Below are 7,776 nucleotides of genomic sequence, written 5' to 3'. Positions count from 1 at the left end.
AATTAACCCAAATATCAAACACCCATAGTCAATCTAGCCCTAAAACACATGACCCATCAATTACCCACACTAGGGTTGAGCCACAACCTTAGCTTATGAGTTTAGCTGCTCATAACTAAAGAAGAAAAGCAAGAAATAGATGAAGAATAACTTATATTAATTAATTACTAAGATAAACAAGAAGATTCAATGTTGAAATGTAGATAAAATTGCCCAAAATAGCTAAAATATTCGAACCCCCGAGCATAGCTCTTAGCTAAAACTATCTGATCACCTAAAAATGGGAAAAGAAGCTATTTATACTAAGTTGAAAAATTTGGACAAAAATACCCCTGCGGGGCTAGTGCGGACCACATAAAATCACTTGCGGCCGTACTAAGGCTCTTGACATAAAAATCCATCTCTCTGAACTCAGGCAATGCGGATCACATAGAATAGAGTGCGACCGGGGAGGCTTCTAGAGCGGTCCGCATGAAATGGAGCGCGGACCGTATTGGCTTGAAACTCAGAACTAGCAACTCTTTGATCCTTCTTACTGCGGACCGCACTAAATTGAGTGCGGCCGCATTGATCCCAGTGTGGACCGCACAAAACCTACTACGGCCGCATTTCTCTTTTTGCCTGAATATCATAATCTCTGAACCTCACTTGTGCGGGCCGCACAGAATGGTGTGCGGTAGCACTGACCTTGTTTTGTCTGAGCTTTGTCTTGTCTTGATACTTGTGCAAGTTTCACTCCTTTTAAGTTAATCTTTGACATCTGTCACCTTGTTGATCAAACCTGCAATCAAGCACAACTTCTGAGCCTTTGGGACTATTTTGTACATATTTCTAATCGAAATTTAAGCAAGAAGGAGTATAAAATGTATCAAAATCCCTTGTTATCAACTCCCCCAAACTTAAGCTTTTGCTTGTCTTCAAGCAAACAAAATAAGACTCACCCCTCAAGGGAAAATCCAAGAAAATTCAGCTGTCCTAAAGTAACCTCATCTAGCATCAATTGGGACTAACAATTTTCCTCAATACAAATGAATCATTAACAACATTTACTCTTTGAAACACCATGGATTAAGTGCGACACAAAAGTATCAAGAGTTGACTCAACACATCAAAGAACTCTTTCTATTACTTTAGTCATTGTGGAACCCAAACTCACACATCCTCAACTCCCCCTAAGCAAACCTCACCTTTAGAATAGTGGCACTCAGAACGAGGTCAATGGAAGTTCACTCATCTCTCTCAAGAAAAAGTCACAAGTCTGGCTCTAAGTACCATATGCTTGCCCCTTATGTGAGTCACCACTAATGTAAGCTACATTCAACTCAAGATCATATAGGGATTTTGTGGAGACATGGTGAAGGCTTTTGGTTCAGGGTAGGAAATGTTTGGTCTAAGTAGGTTCCATCTTCCCTTAAGACCTTCTTTTTGTTTCATTCGGCACACATTCCCTTGACTCTTTGAGTCATTTAACTTCTTTTTAAGGGGTTAGAGAGACACACTGTCACTCTTTCTTATACATTTCAAATCTTTTCTCCTTTGTCAACTTTCCACACCTTTCATTCTTTGCTTTTCTTGAATCCCCTTTTATTCAATTCTACCTTGAGCATTCTTTTTGTCTTTCTGCTTTTCTTTCTTTTTTCATTGCCTTTCCTTTTCTTCATTTTGTACCTTTTTACCACTTTGTTTCCATCCTCGTCTCTCCCCCCAAATTTATACTTTTTCCATGTGCTAAAGGAAAGATCAGGTGCCAAGAGAGGGTATTTTTTAGAATGGGTAAAGGCTTGTATCATGGTTCTTTGAAGGAAAAAGGTCTAAGGCTCAAAAGGGTTGACTAGAGATCTTATCATTGGTAGGTTATGGAAGTGTTCAAGCTATCATTTGGACCAAGGAGAGCCTATAATTATGTCTCAAGTCAAAATTCACTTAGGATTTCGCCTCAACAAACATTCAAGGCAATTTCTAGACCAATGACTCGAGACTTGGACTTGCAATGCAATTTCTCACCACACAAGCTATGAGATTGCTAAAGACACAGAGTCGGGGCTCACAATAACCTTAGATAAGATTTGAGCACACAAAGGTCCCGAAAAACCACTTGATGATTATCGGTCAACACAAGAGTCTCAAAGTCATGACCTTCACCATCCTAAACACAACAATTTGTTTTTGACCATAAGATTAAAGGCAAATGTGCTAGGCCCAAGTGAAGCTTTGCTTGAGGCACCCTTAACCACTAACTACTAAAAACAAAAAAGAAAAATGGACTCAAACCCTTAAGAAGGTTGCCACGCCATCCATCATTGGGAAGAGCCACCCGGTTCACACAAACTCCACCTTTGGAAAGAACCGTGACATTAAGAAAACCAAAGGCTTATTGCAAACTTTCAAAACAAGAAGCTACGAACATAAATAAGAAGCTAAGAATGAAAAATTGCGGAAAGTAAAATGAATATATACAAGAGGGGATTTGTCAAATATACAATAGATGGGATGAATATGTACAATGTAACATAACTTTATATACAGACCCAAATGAAAGCTGACATTATCCCCAATGCCAACTAAACTAAATAAGCACCAAAAAGAAAAGGAAAAAGGATATAGAGACTCCCTATGGTTCATCTGCCTGCATGGGCTCCTGAGTGGTCCCTGGGTCCTTACTGTGCTCGGGAACCTCAGACTGGTTCCTTATAGATTGCTGCTGGGACCTGGGCATGGATAGGATCCTGAGGTGCATCCTTTGGCTTAGTGGAAGAGGCCTTCGATGGGTTTGCCAATTGGATGACTGCATCGTACGCTCTGGGAATCATCCTCTTCCTCTTGGGAGGACTTTGGGACTGCTCGAGCTGGGGACGAGCTGATGGTACTGGGTCCTATAGCAATAAGTCCAAAGGCAGATGATCTGCCTTCATCCTGTTAACATCAACCCTCAGCGCCTTTACGGACTCCTTGGAAGCCCGTGTCTTCCTTAACTTCTTGTGCTCCTTAGCAAGCTCCTTGAGAGCCTTGCTGTGTAAATCAACTGCATCTGTGAGCACCTTCTGAGTGTTGAGGATTTTCTTTTGGTTGGCTAGAATCACCTTGAGGGCATCCTCTATGGACTGTGGGACATGTGGAGGCGGAGGTGTCGACTAAGCCTCAACCGTAGTAGTGAGGATAAACAACTTGGATGACGCTGTCTGTATCCAGTTGTTGATAATGAGAAGAGCTTGTCTCAGTCGGTGTGCAGTCACTGGATAAGCTCAGGAAGATGGTATCTCTGGGTCATCTGAAGTGGATAGGCCAAGAGGAATGTCTGTGGAGGTGGAGGCAGGCTGAGTAGGAGCCACTACCACAACTGGCTCTTCAGACTGGCCAGTTGGAGCAGTAGCTGTTCCCTTAAAGTTCTTACTCTTTCGGTTGTCATCCCCCTACATGCTGTACCAAGAGAATGGGGACCTCGTTTTGACCTTGATATCAAATGGCCTCTTTTCAACTTTGAGGTCCCTAAAGTACATAGTCAAGAAGCTGGGGAAAGGGTAGTTTCTGTCATGCTCATTGCCTACAAGTGTGATTACCCTAGACATTACATTTCCCACATTGATCGGGTACCCCGCCATGATTGAAGCCACCAAAACAGCCCAGTGAAGAGGGAGGGAGTTGTCATGAGTAGTGGGGTCCAGTCTGCTGCACACCAAAATTTCCCACCCCTTTGCCTCGAAGTTCAAACTTCTTCTCAGAATCTTGATGCCCGCATTCAACCAATCGGGGGTGGTACCTGGGATTGCCAGATACTGTGCCAACCAGGGACGGACCTCCTCGCCCATTTCCATCTTTGCCATAAATAGTGCCTCATCCTCCTCATCAAAGCCAAGGTAGTCATTTATTATTTTCCCATACACCTTCAGATTTCGTACCTTGGTCACTTTTGTGCCCTTTTTGATATGGGCAACGTTGGTGTAGAATTCCTTGAACAAGTGCTCATTGACATCGACACATTCACCCAAAAAGTACTCCCAGTTAACTCTCTCCCTAAACTGCTTCCTCACATTGGGGTTGTGAGGCAGTAAGTCCCTATCCACAAAGCTCCTCTCCGGGATTAATTTCCTCACCGGCCACCATTCCCTAAACTTGTGATAAGCTACCTCACTGACAAATCGGTCTTGCCACACCTCCGGTTTCCTAGTTCTCGCAACCCCGCCAACCTGAGGTTCACCCCCTTCTCCTGCTTCTCCTTCTCCTCCTACTTCCTCATCGTCTCCTACTGCACCCTCTCCGGATGAAGAAGCTGTGGGAGAGGTGGAGTATTCATCCCCACCGCCTTTAGCTAAGCCCTCAAACGACCCAAAAGATACATTTACTGACGCTTGGGCAGCGGAGAAAGTGGGAGGAGTGTCTCTTAGTTTGTTTCTCTCCGGCCAGTCAGGGATGTACTATGGGATTGAGTCTGAAGATATCTCCCGGGAGGTCTCGTAGTCACTCCCAGTCATGTCAATGGCCCTATCAGAAACTTTAATCATCTTCCTCATATTTTAATGTTTTGCCGGGCTTGAACAGTTAATCTTACCATTTTCTGTTTCCCTCCTCGGGAGGATTCTCCTTTGCCTGGTTGTTTAGAGCTCTTGCCCCTTTGTTTCACCATTGTCTGCAAACACGTTCAGGTATGCTCTGTTAGTATCAGTAGATTCAATTAAGTTAACAGTTGAGAAGAATAAAGGTTGCAGACAGTTGCAGAAATCACACAATGTGAACCGCACAAAATGGTATGTGGCCGCACAGAGGCCAATGCGGTTCGCACAAAATGTCAATACAGTCCGCACAGAGGTGGGGTTCAGACTACCCACTCTCTGAACCATTGCTCTGCGGACCTCACAAAAAGGCAATGTGGTCCGCATTGAGGCACCGCCGACTGCACAAAATGCAATGCGGCCGCGGTCCTCGAAGATCAGGCTTCAGGACTTTCAGCAATGCGGTCCGCACAAAATGTTATTGCGGACCGCACAAGGGCACTGCGGATCGCAAAAAAACCACTGCGGTCTGCACCGAGTGCCCAGTTGCGGCACTAACTTAGGGTTTAAAATCATTTGCTTTTAAGTCCAATATTTCATATTAGTAAGGATTCTAAGTGATTGCCCATTGTTTTTAACCACCTAATTCTACTTTAATCGAAGGATTAATTACCCTAACCTAACCAATTGAAGAAAATACGGGAATACTAGAATAAGAGTCAAGAAAAACAAAAAGTAGAGGAGAGTAATAAATTAAAGCAATTAAAAAGAAGTTAAGTTAAAAGGGGAGCATGGAACAAAACGCTTGGATTAAACACCAACATGCTAGGGATTTTAGAGGAGCTCAGGTTTATATTTGTTTTAATGATGGAGGATGAAGGGAACTCGATAAGATCTGGTCAAATGAGTGGAAACAAATTACAACATGCGCGTTAGAAACAAAAGAGAAAACAAGTGTCGAAAAAAGATGGAATTGCTACAAACAAACAGGATTTTTTAATAGAAGGAACGTTGCATTGTGCGCTATAAAAGCCTTTCACATGCACATTCTTGGATGCAGACTTGTATTACAAATTTTAATAGCATTAATGTGATATCAATGTTGAGTGCAACACTCAATTTTGATAATAGGCTGTTTGTTAAATTCAAACTTTATTCCTTTCATTTCGTAGGATATCATGACATTGTATTTTGTCTTTTATCTTTTTATAAATAAAACTAACCCTAGGCGTTTGCCTAGCGGATTGAAAAAAAAAGAGATGAAATGAAGATTAATGAATCCAAGAAATTAATTACGAGCAATAGGGGTGAAGAACAGTGCTTTACGAGTTCTGAGAGTTCAAAGATCGAAAATTATAAAAGGAGGGCCCTATTTATAGAAAAGGACCTGGGGCCCAACTTATCAACCCAGTGCGGACCGCACAAAATGGACTGGAGTCCGTACTACACAACATGCTTCAAGTTTGAGAAGGCAACTCACTGCGGTCCGCACAAAATGTTATGCGGCCGTAGTGGTCCACCGCAGACCGCACAAAATATAATGCGGTCGTGGTGGCAAACTTCAGAGAGTTGGACATTTCCTCCTTCACCAGTGCGGTCCGCACTAAATGTGGTGCGTCCGCATTGAAAACTTCAGAGACCTGACTCTTTTTCCACTATGTCCTGCATTGCATCAACACAATTTTGTAGCATCTCACAACCAGTTAGTCCAAAAATAAATCCTATACTACCATGAAAATCAAAGAAAAACAAGAAGAAAAACACATGGGTTGCCTCCCAAGATGTGCCTGATTTAACGTCGCGGCACGATGCAGGTTACCATCAAATCATTTGAGATGAAAAAGTACTACTACGTGGCTGTCATCAATTTTTCCCAAGTAGTGCTTGACCCTATGCCCATTCACTCTAAAAACTTCCCCATTTTTGTTCTTTAAATCAAGAGAACCAAACGGGGTCACACACACCACTTCAAAAGGTCCACTCCATTTTGATTTAAGCTTTCCCGGAAACAGACGTAACCGAGAGTTGAACAAGAGAACCAAATCACCAACTTTGAACTCCTTGCTACGAGCATATTTATCATGAAGGTACTTCATCTTGTCCTTGTACAAGGATGAACTGGAGTAGGCATGGAATCAGAATTCATTAAGTTCATTAAGCTGCTCCACACAAAGATTAGCTGCAACATCCCATTCAAGATTTAGCTTCCTCAAAGCGCACATGGCCTTGTGCTCTAACTCGACCGGTAGATGGCAAGCTTTCCCAAACACCAACCGATGCGGACACATACCAATCAGAGTTTTGTAAGCAGTCCTATAAGCCCATAGAGCGTCATCCAATTTCTTTGGCCAATCAGTCCTATTTGCATTGACCGTCTTTGACAATATGCTTTTGATTTCCCTGTTGGAGACTTCAACTTGACCACTTGCTCGAGGATGATAGGTAGTAGAAACTTTATGATTGACACCATACTTTGAAAGCAAAGTGTCAAAAGCTTTATTGCAAAAATGAGACCCCCCATCACTTATGATTGCACGAGGAGTACCAAACCTTGTAAAGATGCTCTTCTTGAAAAATGCAACAAAACTCCGGGCCTCATTGTTGGGTAAAACCACGGCTTCGACCCACTTTGAAACATAGTCCACCTCCACAAGAATGTATATGTTCCCATATGAGCTAACAAACGGGCCCATAAAGTCAATGCCCCATACATCAAAAATATCAACCTCAAGGATGGTATTGAGAGACATCTCATCTTTCTTCGAAATTCCACCCGCACTTTGACATTGATCACACCTCTTCACAAGTTCACTTGCATCTTTGTATAAAGTTGGGCAATAAAACCTACAACTAAGAACTTTGGAGGCCGTCCTCGCCCTGCCATGATGGCCACCATAGGGAGAGGAATGACAAGCCTCCAAGATACTCAATTGCTCTTCCTCCGGGACACACCTTCGGATCACACCATCCGTGCAAATCTTGAACAAGTACGGCTCATCCCAATATAAATCCAAACTATCCCGCTTGAGCTTCTTCCTTTGGTTAAAAGAGAGCTCACACGGGATTATACCAGTCACAAGGAAATTAGCAACATCGGCAAACCATGTCATATCATTCATCGACACCGAAAGGAGTTGTTCATCGGGAAATGAATCATTGATCTCTAGGCTATTACGAGGACTCCCCTCCTCGTCCAAGCGGGACAAGTGGTCCGCCACTTGGTTCTCACTACCCTTCCGATCCACTATCTCCAAATCAAATTCTTGAAGTAACAAGACCCATTACATCA

The sequence above is a fragment of the Nicotiana tabacum genome, chromosome 6 (assembly GCF_000715075.1).
Source record: "Nicotiana tabacum cultivar K326 chromosome 6, ASM71507v2, whole genome shotgun sequence".
NCBI classification, from domain to species: domain Eukaryota; kingdom Viridiplantae; phylum Streptophyta; class Magnoliopsida; order Solanales; family Solanaceae; genus Nicotiana; species Nicotiana tabacum.
The sequence above is the reverse complement of the archived record's forward strand: the minus strand, read 5'-3'. Positions refer to the sequence as shown.